The 16384-nt window shown below is 33.2% G+C and overlaps 1 protein-coding gene across 1 annotated transcript in view; it reads right to left on the bottom strand.

Annotated features, from left to right (window-relative positions):
- LOC141453154 (homeotic protein antennapedia-like) overlaps positions 1 to 16384 on the bottom strand; it is a 1160806-nt gene that overhangs the window by 908881 nt on the left and 235541 nt on the right. The gene's annotated exons all lie outside the window — the stretch shown is intronic.

Raw genomic sequence — 16384 nt, 5'->3', positions numbered from 1 at the left:
TCTTTGACGCTTTTGTTCACAATATTTACAGTATTGTAAAGCCTTTAAAAATCAGGTGTTCATCAGTAAAATTATTAATACCAAAATGTAATTATCCTTAAAATGAATTAGGTCCGCCGTGCCGGATAGTATACTCTTTAGGTCCGTCGTAGCAGCATGTTTATTGCAATCCTGACCGCTCTTTGGACTTTGATGCATCATCAGAGGTATACTAGTCAGTGTGGCGTAGAGAATTTTATTTCAACTTGGTTTCCGTTTCCACAACAGTATACTCAAGTCAGCAATTGTCTATCTATTAAAACCACATACTTCACTGAACCGTAGTTTTTGCGCCCTGCAACATTCTTATCCCACCTCTACATATAGTTTATCTTCTCCACATAGTTTCGCACAAAGCGAGTAGTGAACACCCAAATTCCCCAAAGGATAAATGTCCAAAAATAAATGCTTTCTGAGCTTTTTAATTGGATTTATTGCATTCAATCTCTTTTATTCATTAATTGAAAATATTGTTTTGTTTTTGAAAAATAATTAATTCGCCTTTAATAAAACAGTACATAAGCAGATAGTACGGAAAACACAATAGCCTTTTACAACAATGTAAGAGATATTTTCAATAGGATAAATAAGACCTAAAGATGAACGTGGTCTTTAGGACGAAAGCTTTGCAAAAATAACAAATAATGACTGAACTTGGCAATCTTCCTGTTCTTTTTAAAATGTTGCAATTACCCTTAATGAAGAATATTTTCGTCCTTTTAGTGAAAATATTTGACAAATGAATAAAGTAATTTATCTGGTCATTGAATGTTAAGTGGGAGAGCTCTAAATATAATTGATCGCCCATATTGTTAAGATTAATGCGAAATCTCAACAGTTAACGTCTAATTTGTAAATGGTACATTTGTTTATAGGATGGACATGACACTATCTTCGGATAAATGGACGAGTGAGGGCTAAAATGTGTTAAGTTGGGAGAATGTTTAGGCAATTTTATAATGACAAGGAATGGGGGCCAAGTTATGCGTTCCCCACAACATTTGCACGCATAAGACTTAGTTCTTGAGTCAGTTGAGAGATTAGACACGCTCTTGTTTAAGTGCGAAGAAGAGAGAGATTGGATGGAGAAGAGGCTGCACTTAGTTCGGCTGGAAAAGCGAGTAGCCTCTCTCTCCTACAATGATTCATTTTAATTAAAATCGAAGCCGTCCGGTAAATTAGTGTCTACGGAGAGTGCTGAGAAACACTAGGATCCAGAAGCAATTCCCTCTCTGTGGTGGCAGTAGTGAGTTCCAACTACACAGCTACCAACCCGGGCGGGGCGGAAGAACGGCTGCAGTGGCTCACTACCCTTTATTAACGCCGACCGTTCTCCGCCCTGGATTTATGCACGAGCTACGGCAATTTGAATTGTAATTTCCACCTAACTAATCTTGTGCCAACCCTTTAGATCCCCCCCCCAAAACACCCAGAGATCGTCCATCTGACTAGGCTTGCTGCCGTCCTCTCATTCTCTTCATTTATCTAACACCCAGCCAAGACCACAGACTCATGTACTTCTTGTATTCTTGGTGTACACATATATTTATGTATTGTAAACACATTGGCTGTGGTAAAATAAATTTAAACATAGATATCTGAAGCGATTTGTGTAGGCAAATTCTTGTAAATTTATCTAAGGGGAGACTGAATATAATCCCATAAAACTAAATATAAATTCATGGATCAGATCTATAGAAAATTTACTAGAATTTATTTTCATGAAAATAATAAATATAGAATATATCTTCTTGGGCGTGGCTTGAGATCATACTGGAGTGACGCCTGCAAAGCCTAACTAGAGAACAACAGGTTAATGGAATAATAATTTCCCCGGACAGTCTGCCTGCATTGAAGGTCCATGGATGTATAGTGCTCTTAAAAGCTAATAAAGGAATGCAGAAGATGACTCAATGAACTACGGGGAGAGAAATTAATGGCCATTTCTGGGTTTCAGGTAATCAGGGAATTCATGCAAAGGCAGACAAAAGACGAAGGTTTGCTACTCTTAACCCTTCGAAGGCCTAGAACCCATGTGCCAATTTCTGGTAGCTATTGCCAGATCAGAGAGAGTGGGAATTACACGGAATGGGCATGAATTGGCACTAACTGGAATCTTTGGCGTAATCGAAGAGATTTTTAAGAATGTCAAACATCACCTAATGGACATAGAAAGATCTAAGGAAAATTGTAGCGCTGATTACTAGTAGTGGCTCGCCAATGTTCTACTTGAAGTTAATTCGTCGGGTTCAGTGTCAATACGTGGCACTGAAGAGTATACAGAGCCGAGGGCGAATGCCCTAGCTTTGTACAATGCAGATTAAAAATATTTGGAGTGGAGTTAATGCAGAGAGTCTAGCTTATAAACATGCCTCTGACGGATTTCAGAAGCCACTGCAACGAAGCTGGTTCAAGATAAACCAGTGTTAAGGATTAAATTTTGAGAGTTAGGGTTCTAAATTGGGCAGTTTAGAGGCCTAGATCCTTTTTCTCAGGGTTCTCGTCTCGAATAATAATAGTTAAATCTCAAATATCCTCTTTATTAAATTCTTTGATGCTTTATTATAACATAACTTTTGCATTTCGAGAGCTAATTTAAATGAGAATTACATGAAACAATTTTTTGGGCAAAAAATCCACCGAGAGATGTCTTCTACTTGAAGTTAATGAAGGATTCGTAAGAATTTCTGCGGAAAGCCTGATGATAGATCTACGTGTGTGGTAAATGAATTGTGGCCAATTTCTTTTTTAATCTACCACAAAGAAATAACAATTTCTACGTAAAAATTAAACTAAAATAGGTTAGAAAACTAATTCCTAAACTAATGCACCAACGGTGCACTTTCGCTGATTACTAAATTTAGGAAAGACAACTATTAACTAACAAATAGTAAGATACAAAAAGCTTTGAAATTAATTCCAGTTTTGACATTGATAAATTGAAACCCTAGAGTAGAACAATCAATTATGAGGTTTTACAAATTTGTTTTACTAAGCGCGAAATGGTGGAACATTTTCTGCTCCCTTAGGAATATAGTTGTAAATACGAGTATAATAAATCGTATAATATAGCTCGTTTTATGACTTTCTTTGTAAAATTATTATTTATTTCAACCTCTGATTTTGTCTAAAGTAACCGGTAGTCTTGTAACTGTTTTTTAAAGTGTTATTCATTTGAAATGTTAGAAGGAAATCTTCTTCTTTTTTGTTTTATTGCCAAAAAAAGAAAATACAATTTTTAATGTTAATGATAAAGTTATAATTTTATAACAATTATTTTAATAACTTGAAAAAAAAATGGGCTAAAATTTGATTAAGCTTGTAATTTGTTAGTTTATTTATTACAGTATATAATATATAATAATAATAAATAACTTTAATATCATGTAGTCTTGGATTAGACGTGGTGTCTGGTGGCACGGTTACCATTATTACATTGGTTAGACAATGTATTGTTCAGTTATCTGACTTAACAAGCAACTATAATGATGGTAAATTGCTGGCATATTCACTGTTAATTTGTACATAAACTGAAGAAAATGGTTATCAGATGATGTATTTATAAAAATAACTTCAAGGTAAAGTGCTGGATGTATATTATTTAATTAAACTCTTTTTTTCCCAATAATTTAGGTATTTTGTAATTTTAGACATTTCTTTTTTAATCATAAGTTTGCCCTTCAATGAACTCATGGGAAATGTTTCGAAAAAAAGCTTCTTTTTTTTATGAACCAAACATCAAATTTGAACCAACAGATTTCGTTTTTGAGTTATGATAAATATATACTCACAAGGAATCAAACTTCTTGAATCGAAAGAATCAATTGTATCATGGAGACCATATTTTTTTTTTTTAATGATTCAAGGCGTGTCAACATCTAAGGTTATTGGCGCCCGGAGCTTTTTTCAGTGCACTGCCGGCCTCCGGACAGTGTCCTCTTGTTACATCATCGGACAGTGAGCTGTAAGAAGCTCCTAGGAAGAGAAAATCTAAGGGTCAGCAGCTGGATTTGAACCCGGGAGCTCCCCGTCCAGTACGCTAACCGCATAGCTAATTCCTTCCCTATGGAGACCATATTGTTACGATTTTAATGTAGAAAACAATTTAAAATGAAAACAGGTCGCTCAGAGGGACTTTTGGGCAGAAGTTTACAAGAAAATAGGATACTTGTTAGCATTCTCTTGGAAGGATTCGGTAACAAAGATGTTTGGTGAAGTTACACTAACCTAAGAACAGATGAAGTCCAGAGATATCTGTATAAATATGTTGATAGGACTGACTGAATTCTTAAAGAAGATTTAACTGGAATATTGGAACTTGTAGAAGTCAAAACATGATTTAAAAAGAAGATAAATGGCACGCTACCATCCTTTGTAAATAGAGTGAAATAAAGCCTAATAAGAAACGAGTATAGATACATTTAAAGAGAAAAACGTCTTGGCTAAGAGGAAAAATAGCTGTAGAATATGGTATGACAGTTAGGAAACAATAAATAAAATGGTGTAAAAGAAAAATGGAACGTCCGGCAAGATATAGATATATACATAAATTTAATGTAAGAGAGTTGGACGACCCAAGGATTTGATGCTGCTATTTTTGGTGGGTGAAGATCGGCGGGTAACCAAGGTATGAGTTGGGGTTTTCCTTCTGCGTGCTTCGTGTTTCCGCACTACGTTTTCTCTGAGGAAGAGAAGATTTTTCCATTGTAGTCTTTTCTGTTAAGGAAATTTTCTTTTTCTTTTTAAGCGAGGACTTTATTTTGTAGTAGTTATTTATCTTTGTTAATAATGGCCTTTAAACTTAACTGAAATAAATAACAAGAAAAAAAATAGTCTGAGGCAATTAATTAAACGGAAATGAAAACTTTTTGTAAATTACAAAACTTAATTCCAGAGGCTTGCTAATAAAAGCTAACTAAAGCACAGGTTAAAAAAAAAGAAAAGATTAATTCTTTCGAAAGCCAAGGAAGTTTGTTTCAATACATAAAACTCTTCATTTTTTTTTACAATCTCTTACTCCTATAAGAGAAAGAATTGCAATCTTACAGAGGTTTCACAGGCTTCGAGGGTCAGTTACGACGTCACCCTGCCTTTCGCCGAAAATAAAAGAGAATGTACCTTTCTCTTGAAGATACGATATCACATCTATCGCAAAGCTATCATTGTAAATATGTAACAATAAGTAAGATCTGTGGGAATATGTATTATTTAAGATTATTGGTATCTATACGATACTTAATGTAAACTGCAATTAATATATAAGGACATGCAATTATGAATATAGAGATTAGTAAAAGTTTAGTCAGAGAGCAGTCAAGATTAGTCGAAGATTATTAGTATTGTACGTTACTAGAAGTTAGCCTGTATATAAATGTTCTCAGTTTGTGAATAACATATCAATAAAAGTTTTATTTGTGATTCTGCTAGACGCGATTCTTTAATTGTCCCTGATTCCGAAAAAAGTGATTTATATGAATTGGTTTGAGGGTTTGTCAGCATAACTCAGAAACAGAAGATCGTGTAAAGTTGAAACTTCAACTAGGGGCCAATATGAGGCCTGACCATTAGGGTTTTTAATGAAATTATCCTACAATAAGAGCCACTTTACAGAATCATTCATAATATTTTGCTACCACAGAAACCCTTGTATTCATTGTTATATATAACGTGTTTAAGATGCTTCCAATTCGCTCTATACAGTAGAAACATAAGTGAAGTCAAAATTTCTACTCTATACTGATTATACTTGCTCTGATTATGGAAGAAAGTTCGAAATCGATCAGGAATACAATAAACATGCGCGCTTCGACGGATAAAATCAAAGATATTACCCAGCACTGCGAACCTAACCTCATTTTCAAAATAATAATTAACATTGACATCAAAATTGACCTATAATTAGTAATAATTGTCGCTAAAGATGGAATTCTGTTAATTCCAGGATCAGAATAAGCAATCGGCCATTGCCTAATGTAATGCTTAGGACCAAGTCTGTTAAGTGGGCCAACTCCCTCCCTACAAAGGCTATAAATGTGTCATGGTCGGGGGCGAAGCTGCAGAGGGTAGGATTAGCGGACCAGGTAGAAAGCACTAAGCCTACCTGGCCCAGTGATGGTGGTAGAACTCTTCTCGGGGTCCAGTAAACTCCTCCCAGAACGGTCTCACCATACTCTTCTGAAATACCCCTCGCCATCATTACTAGGGGCTCTACAAAATTTATAAGGGTATTCGCGGCAGGGTTACATGGTTGCCCATGGCCAGCTTTACCATTTCTCTTTCACCATCAGCAGCGGACCATTCGTTCCCCGACCATGGACGCTTAACACTACAAACTAAGTCCTCTTAATACCACTTTATGAAATAGAATTAAAAATCATCATGTATACGTTTTTCTAAAATATTTTCTTAAGAATTTAGTTCTAAATGATAGAAATAATTTTTTTTTTTTTTTTCAATGCCAATTTCTAATAATAATTTGGACTCCAAATTAAATTCTTCATCTAGAAACAGTTTTAAGAAAACATTCGTTCGTTTCACTGATCAATGTATTCAGTTGAAGTATTGAAATAAATGTAATGAGCTTTTCGACGAGAACCTCCCCCCAAATACATGACCTCTGTCTATACTGAAGACAGAGTATCAGCTTAAAAATGGCGGTGTATTTTTGCCTGTGTTCGGTAACGAATCGATTGTAACCACAATAAAATAAATCCCTAAAATAAGAAGATTAATTTTAGAACAGTTTTATTCATTTAATGGTTTTGTTCATGTAATAGCAATAGGTTATTTTTCCCCTTTTAATAGTTCCGGAATAGAGCAATGAGAAGTTTAAATGCGGTGAGATAAAGAGAAAGACTAGGATAGTAAGGACTACTGGTAGTAGGCTGAAAGAGGGACTATCCTTTGGCGCAACTCGTGACCTGAGATATTAATCCCTGTCAACAGCATCCCAGAGAGCCAGAGTTCATGAGGGGGCGCAGTCTTAACTACACGCGCTTAGCCTGGCTTAGCGTGCACAATTCACCTGCCGTGACAGTCAACTTCGTGGGGCAAGAAACCGTTATCATTGGAATGTTCGGGGGGGGCCACACACTAGTACGTTCTGCACATACAAAAGGAGATACTTGCTGCAGCGTGCCCGGGCTACAGTAGCATCCTCTTCCTCTTCACGTTCTGCCATTTGAATAGATGCAGCCGCACTAGAGACTTCTTGGGAATATTTCCATTTCTATCGAGCTGTTAACAAAGCAACCCTTTCAGCGGTAAAGAACTCCAAACCTTATTATGGAACAAACCAAACGATATTATCATCGGTAAGATATAACTCATGGCAAATATTTGGCAAGAAAATGATTCATTTAATAATACATTATTTGCAGGAAGAAATTAATTTAGAATCGGTTTCTCTTTTATGTGTATCAACTTTATTTATTTAGAAGCATCAAGCCTGACTGGACTTTGCAATAGTTTAAATTTGTAAAATTACAAAGTGATAACTGTGATTTTATTGTTTGCTTATCAATGGATTACTAAAATCCATTTACATAAGTCGGATCACATGCGTCTAATAAGAATTATTTAACAGATATTTAAGAATTATTTTATAAATATGATGGTTTAGAAATTACACAAATTTACGTATATGAACTATTAATAAATAGTTTTTATCAATATTAGATATGAATTTTAATTTTCTTAATATTTAAACATTAAATTTTGATCTCGTAACAAATGCTAATTACATTATTGCCGTTCAAAAGAGAAACTTATATGATTCAGATTCAGCATTTGTCTCTGGAGCGTCTGGAATGAAGAATTATATGGTCTAGTTTGGTTTAATTATTAGTAGAGTTCATATTCTATCGAGAGGGCTGCGTAGTTATAGAGTGGAATGAAACATAAAACAGTACGTTATGTCAAATTTAAAATAAAGGTGCGAAGAAATTAGCATTAAAAGTTTATATTAAAGCTGGCAAGTCTTCAGTGGGGGATAAGTTCCAAGGAGTGTGTAGTTAGTAGTTGAAGAGCCAGTTTGAAGGAAGTAATTCTAAGGAATTTAATTTTAATTCTTGAATAGATTGGGCTGTAAAACGATTCCAAACAGGAGAAAAATACTCCACAATTGTCCAGACCATGGAAATTAAGAGCACTGTTAGAGGATTTGCATTTAGAATAATAGAATAAACTATAACTTGAGGCTTTTAAATCCAATAAATAAATAAATAAGTCATTAAAGGACGATTCTAAAATAACAGGCAAAATACCACATTGATTTCAAAAGATACATCTTCATTTCTCATCAACTTCAAAAAGAAAAAAATCTTCTCTTAAGAAGAAGGATTACGGTGATATAAAGAAATAAAAGACTGGATTTGAAACGTACGTGCCCATATTCCATGAATAAAGGTCGTTAACGTCAGATTACATTTGTCGATTTGAAATATACATTTTTTTAAATTAATTTATTAGATATTCTGAACAATACTTTTAGTTGAAAGAACCTGCATTTGTTTTAAGCGATAACAATTTAAAAGTAAGTACTATGTAACGTTAAGTGAGTACAAGGTTACTTTCATTATAAATATAATAACTGGAACTACTTTCATGAACTCACAATGTTACTACAAATAAAAAAAATTATATATAAATTAAATTGAAACAGAAAATAAAATGGCTGAACCAGTTTAAGAAGAGAAAATTACAGGAGCACCACCTTAATTATCCAAAAGTATCGTATATTATTTCTGGGAGTAATTTTCTTTGATCCTGTCTCTCTCGCTCCATCTCGTCCCCTAATTCTGTTAGATTGATCAGCGATTACAAATAAATTTCTGGACCAGTTTTAAGGGTCAATATTTTTGTTGAAGGTCCAATGCAAAGTTGAAGATTTTGATTTTGTCCAATATTATCGAGAAATATATATTTAAACAAACTTTTATTGGTGGATTATTTTAATTGAGTTTTGGCGTTACTCTTCACTAAGAGTAAAACTAAAATTAGTTGGGTCTCAAACAATTATTTGGGTTTATTCTAAAGTATTAACAAATAAAGGTTCCTTTTAGGTTATGACAGAATTGAATTCATCATAATGGTACCATTTTTTGGGTATCCACAATTTTGTATTAAGAAAAACAAAGCTTTAAATATATATTTTTACCAACTTTTGCTAAAACAAATGACTAAATAAATTAAACAATAACCAAATTGATGAAGATGCTGGAAATGAACTTCAATTCGATGACATTCTTGGTTACAGAATAAAAAGTAAAATGGCGACACTTGTTAATGTAGGCTGAAATCATGAATATTGGAAAACGAGTAGCCATGAAAGAATAATCAAGCACTTTCTATTCCTTTACGGGCCGGTATATATCTGCATGCGATCTACTATTACCCCATACGGGCGCGCTGGCGTCCAGCACATATGCAATTGATGACACCAAGGGGCTTTGATTTATTGGCACGTTTGGATTGTTAATATTCAACGGTTGATTTTTTTTATCCTTTTATTTTTACTCACTTTTATTTTTTTAATAACAATACGCGCTGATATTGATTTTAAAATTGTTTTGGTTTCAACGTAATTTCAATTAAAAGAGAATCTTGAGTTCTGTTGATGATGTAATTGATAGTTCGTTCACATGTTAAGAAACCGATTGCAGTTTCCATCTGGATTTATGTATGCACTTTGGGAGAGAGACAAATATTGAGGATAGAGCGAACGTAGCCAATGTTTCCATTCTGTCCTGCTCATGTCTTTCGGCAAACTCCTAACAACGGCAACACTTAAGAAACTATATCCTCGGCTAGTCCATTGTAAATTCGCAAGTCTTATTCTTTAACTGCAGTGTAAAAGAATAACGGAGTTGCTTAAATACTCAAATTGTAGAATAACGTAATAAATAATTCTATTTGTACAATGCTTAAGGCTAATTGGGTCATATCCCCGGGTGTAACTTCCTGTACACACAGTCACTACCCACATGTAAGAGTTATTGTAGACTACAACTTAAGTTCACTCAGTTAAAAAAAATTTAAGCATAAAAGGTTTAAGCATATCTTACTTTAATTAACTGTATATAGGAAGGTTTTTTAAAGTTTTTTTGCCTTAGTATTAAGTTTGACAGATTAATCTTTTTCAATTTCAATTCTATTTGTACAACTGTATTTAAATAGTAAATAAACTTTTCAATTTCAATTCTATTTGTACAATAATCTTAAAAAAGGAAAATTAAATTAATTCCAAATTACTTTTAACTAGAAATAAGTTTGATTAATGCGATCAGAAGTATCTACCATATAGGAAATAACGAGTTTTGAAACTACTTGTATGCAAACTTTTATATATTGCACGTATTTTAAAATTTTGACAATTGACAAATTCTGAAGGCAATTTTAAAGTGCCAAAACTAGAACTCGAACTTTCCTGTTTTGGGGCTTTCTCTTAGAAAACTGACGAACTCGTGTACTCTCTAAGTTGTGAGATGACCTAAGTGACACATTAAATAGGGAACACATAAGAAGTGGCAGCTACAGAATTTAAGAAGGAAGCCAGAAAGAAGTGATTTGAAGAAAAGCATTTTCTAATCCTCTCCAATAGTTACGAGAATAGAATTAGTCCATTTTCATGGATTTCAGCCTAAGGAGGAAATATTTTTTGAAAGATTGCTGAATTGATCAAATACATTTAAGAGATCATATCTCAAATTCAATGTAGGCTTTCACAAATTATTTATTATAATTTTGCTTTTTTGATCCAAAAATATGGAAATTTATTTAAATGGTACACAACTTGCTTCCCTCATTTAAAGGCTCTTCTAAATTTTTAAAACTATAATTGAAATAAGAGCAATTTCAAGACTTGAATAAACACAGCTAATGAACAGCTTGAACATTTTTGTATTTATTAATAATTTACAAAGTTTACAAATATCCGCTTTATATGTTTTCCCAAATGAAAATAATAAAGATTTAAATGAAAACAAAATAAGCTAGCAGGTCGCCATTAACCTTAACAAGAAACTTAGGAGGGCCGCACAAAAAAACGAAGAGAAATTGTGGGCTAGCCACGAAGATAGAGATGTCTAACCTCTAAAGGACCTTGCCATCCTTCAACACTGTCGGACATCTTCATACCTAGATTACTAGGGCCTCAGCAACCTGAGACGGTAGGCAACTACCTGAAGCGCCAGAGGGGCTGATAAACTAACTAGGTACTGATATTTGGAGGACTAAATTAAAAAAACTTAGACAAAAATTGTATAAGTACTGTCAATTTTGTTATAAAAATGGACTAGACCCACGTTTTGCTAAAACCTAATGCTAAACGCAACGTTAAGAAAAATGAGAGTAGAATTTTCTTAGTCACAAATCCATAAATTGGAAACTACATAGAAGAGAAAGATGGTGGCCAAAAAGTAGAAACTTAATTTAGTTAGAACTTCTATATGAGTCGGATTTTCTTTTACAAATATCAGCTTTTGGATTTATTGATGAGTGTTTAATTTAATTGATGTTAATGCTTCCAATTTTGGATTCATCCATATTTAATAAGATGAGAGAACAGAAATTTTAAATGAATATTACGACGCTCATCAAAGTATTAAAAGCAATGTGAAGGCTTCACAAAACTAACTTCTATGGACACACAAAAACAGTAAAATCTATAAAGTAAGAATAGACATTATAATTAGATATTTATAATTATTTTTATTTAGGGAACACAATTTATTCGCCTTTAATTGGTTCCATAATTTCCCACAAATATTTTTATTGAACAAAGGTAAATTATCATTTTCCATCGAACAAAATCTTAAAAATTATCACTAAAGAAGTTTTGTCGAAGACAAAAGATGTGGGTTAATTTTTAAATATAGTTGGAACTATTATACAAAACCATCCGTAAGTATTTTTATCTAATTTAAATGTTCAATTAATTTTAAAAAATTTAGAAATATATCAATTTTTTGCGAACCAATTGTTATTAAGATAGTGCATAGTAAAACGCATTTAGATCAGTAAATTTAGACGCAACAAACATACCCAAAGATGTAGTTGAAGACACAAGATGGTGATGCTCTTGTATGGAGTTACTAACTAAACTGAATGTTAACAGATTGTAATATGTTCACAAGATCCGCCATAAAGTAACCGAGATGACCAGGTGACAACTGAACTATAAGGTAGCACCTTATAGATAGGTAAGAGCAGGGGTTCCCTCAGAGACTTCGGTCCCCACTAGCAGGGTAAGGGATAAAAAAAACATGAAATAAAACCTTTGTGGAAGTTGCCCTTTTCTAACTCCCCCATTCGGTTTATTGTACATAAACACCCCTGCACAACAGACATGGCTGCCTGTGGTGTGTTAACATCTCAGATAGAAAACACTTTCAAAACTATAAAAATTTAAAGTATTTTTAGTTGAATTCTAAACTTTTGAAAAAGAAATAGGTAAATTCAAAATTGTTGTCAGAGAGTGCTAAATATTGATTTGCCACTTTCCCTTTTATTCTAAAGGAAAAACAACCAGTTTTTATTCTCTTTATAATTGGCTAGACTAAAGAAATAAACCTTCAATAAAGCAGAATACTTTAGTAAGTTTTGAAAAGTATGTAAATTTTAACCCCTCATATCTCCTTTACTACTTAATCTCTAGAGTTGATATTGCTATCAGTTGTAAAGACAGATGTTGTCTACAATTGTACAAAATAATATTGAGCTCTGAACGTTACAAAGTGAGATATACCGTTTTCAAATTTGAGAGTTTTGGAAAGTCCCTTTTCTTTTCTTCATAACAGAGATTAAAATATCTTAGATAACTTTTCTTCTAGTTTGTATTAGTTTAATAACAACAAAAGAACTCCGGGATAGAAGCCTTTCCCGCTACAGAATACAAACTAATTACACAATTAAAATACAGCACCATCTGAAGTAAACCTTCTGTAAAAGATATAAAAATAAAAAGTAGGAACTTGAAACAAAAAAAAAGTAAATAAAACTAAAAATACCGCATTAAGACAGCAGCCTTTTATATCAATAATTCAACAAGGCAACGTACAGCTTAGTCAAGTCTCTTTCCTAAGTGAAGCCTCGACTTCTTCGTTATACCCGGCGAATATACCATGTTAACTGCATCTATCCCATAAGCCTCTTGTTCGAGATCATTGTAGATAGCGATACTTCGTTAAACAAAACTTTTTCTCACACCTTTTATGGTTTACAAATGAACATGGAGAAAAACATGTTTAATTGATAATAGTAAATGTTTAGAAATAGATATAATTAGTAAATAATAATAAGAATAATAATAATAATAATAATAATAATAATAATAATAATAATAATAACTTTAAAGCTTTATTTTTTTTAAATAAATAAATAATTAAATTTAAGGGAAATCGGACAATTCCACATTGTTATGGAAAATGTATATTTACGATGCATTGATAGATAGATACTCCTCTCTGAGACGCGTTGAATGTAAAAAATAAAGCAAAAAACAACTTATGCTACACATTAACTAAAATAAAGTGAAGTAAAGTAAAGTAATTGCCTATTTTTTCAGGCGGAGCTTAACGACCAACTACCAATTAGGTGTCGTGGACGGAGGCGCCTAGGAAACATACTTTACTGTAAATTTCTTTTATTAACCTTTAAATGAAATCCAAGGCCTAAGACCGGCAATCGAACCCACTACCACAATATATATTAGCTTTATAGGACTCGCCTCTAACCGCTCGGCTAACATGGCGCATTAACTAAAATAACTATTAAAAGAATTATTCTTTGACGAAAGGATTGCATTAATATTGAACATGCAAGGGACACTATTAATGAACTAATTGCATTATGGGCCCGCATTTCTATTGGTGGGCAATAACTTTGTTTTATTTAATGAACTTCTATTAATTAAATATAATTTCTAAGTATTTTCAATTATAGATGTTTGTGTAATAAAGAGAATTAAATGCTATTTTACATTATTAATGGTTTGATTAACGCGCATTTCTGCTGGACATGCTGCTATACAGAGTTGCAGTTATACAGGAATTTCCTGGTCGCAAGGCAATTTGCGCGACCGGATTATACTTTATCTCATTTTTTTATTAATATTTAACTAACAGTAAGAAAACTATGACTCTCGTAGCCGACAATAGGGCACCAATAGGACAGGAAGAGATTCAGCAATTTGAAATATGAAGGAAATGTACAACTCCCAAATTTCTTAATCCTAAACACCAAATTCAGAAATTCAAAAAGTTTTACTGATAAGATAAAGAAAAGCAAAATTTAAAATAACGTTAAAAACGTTATCTGCAATCGCCCATTATTTTACTAAATTTTGGGAAAAAACATCAAATTTCAATCACTAGCTAAAGTCCTTATACCAAAATTGAATGAAACAAATGCTGATAACTAATAACTTAAAACTTAATGACGCAAAATCAGCAACATTATTTACTGCTGCTGGTTAATTGTTGACTTTCCCTTAAATAAAACGGTAAGAGAAGGTATTTGGTTTTCGGGCAGAGTTGGCCGTTTTCTTTAAAAATAGACATTTTGAGATCTCCTGAATAAGAAAAAGTGGTTTCTACAAAATACAGAGTAAATTAAAAACGAAATATAACAGGTAGTTTAAATTTTATATTAAGCTTAGATTCTAATAGGGTTGCAAATTTTGTTCAGAATCGGCCAAACAAATTGGTTCTACTAAACATTTTATTGGACTGTATCGAAATCAGTTTAAATCTAGCGTTTTTTAACAACTCGGAAGTCCGTTGGCGTAGTAGCACTGATCAAATAAAAGAGGAAGAGTTCTGGAAACCAGGATCTGGTGACTGTAAGAATTAATCATCAGGTGTGTTTGTTGATTGGGCACAGTTGAGAATGAAACATCATTGTGAAGACATGGAAAAGCGAAGTTCCTCAAATTGGGTTTTGAAACACCCAGAAATAGTTTAGGTGTTTTACTGGGTTTTGAGCCTGCTTGCGTATCTGTTCTAAGCCGTCAGCCATCAACCGTTTGACTCAGCCCAGCCCCTTCGTTTTCTAATTTGTCACTTTTTTCCGCTGTAAATGTTTTAATTTCGCACAATTCAATAGTAAAACTTTTTTCTTCTTTACTAAGCCTAAAGATAAATGATTACCCAGTTAGAAATTAAATCAAATGAGAACTATGTTAATGCATATAAACAATGTTCCACCTATCTTATTCCAACAATAAGTTACATGGCGCGAATGCACGCAACTGCATAATTCACACTGGCCATTATAAAACATGCAAAAGGCTTTGAATGAATAAGAGAAACATTTCCAGTTTGCTCGCAAATAGCTCTTCCAGGTTGTACATAAAACTAGAAACAAAACCCTCTCTACTTCATGGCAAAACACGAGCAGCCTGGGTATCACCCATGGCCATAGATCATATTCAAGTCCACCTTCAAGAGTGCGCAAGTAGTCTGTTTTTAGTCTTTCTTCTTTTTAATATATTATCTCATTACGTATGCAAGCGTTAGAAATATCCCTTGTACAGATTGTCCCTTTTCTAATAATTCATAGAGACACCTGTTTTTTATTATGTAAAATAAGACGCGATCTGTTTCATTTTTTTATTTTTATTATTATTATATTTTATAGCTCTTTGCAAAAACTATTCTTCAGAATTCACAGTTACTTCAAGATGGCCTTGCTTTATCAGTTTGACATCTAAAACAGCCAGAATTACAATTTAACTGTGAATAAAATCTTAACTTGTGAATTCTTACGTGAGTTGGTTTTCAAATTGGTGTATTTTATTATAATACTCCGCTTCTAGCGACCAAAAACATTGATACAATAAAACAACAAAAAACAAAAACACTGGGTAGAGTACCTAATTAATAAAATGTTAAATAACAAAAATAAATATTAAATAAAAAAGTATTTCAATTTAAAATTCATGAAAATCTTTTAAAAACTAAGGGATAATTCTCAGCACGGATTGCTGGCGATTGTGTTAACTAGCTCTCCTCTGCACTCTGGTCCCAGACCCGTCGTGTGGCGCCTCAGTTCCGGTTCTAACTTAATTGCTAGCATTAATCTATTCAGCAGAGGGACAAAGAGGGCCTGCGAGGCAGTGTGTAAGAGTGAGAGAGCCCAAAGAGCGAACTAAGAAACTTGGCTGGCTGAAAATAAAATAAACCAAAATTTAACTTTATAAGGGTAACAACGTAAGGCTAACAACATCAGTTTGATTGGCTCTTATCTGTATAATACTAAATAATCAACCATTATACAGAGCTCTTTTAACAATTTAGTTAATTATTTTAAATTCAGTGGTAAGGCGCCACGATAGCCGAGACCAGCA

The sequence above is a fragment of the Rhodnius prolixus genome, unplaced genomic scaffold (genome assembly GCF_049639745.1).
Source record: "Rhodnius prolixus isolate KJV_2025 unplaced genomic scaffold, Rpr scaffold_3, whole genome shotgun sequence".
Taxonomy (NCBI): Eukaryota; Metazoa; Arthropoda; class Insecta; order Hemiptera; family Reduviidae; genus Rhodnius; species Rhodnius prolixus.
This window is presented reverse-complemented; position numbering and strand designations above follow the sequence as displayed.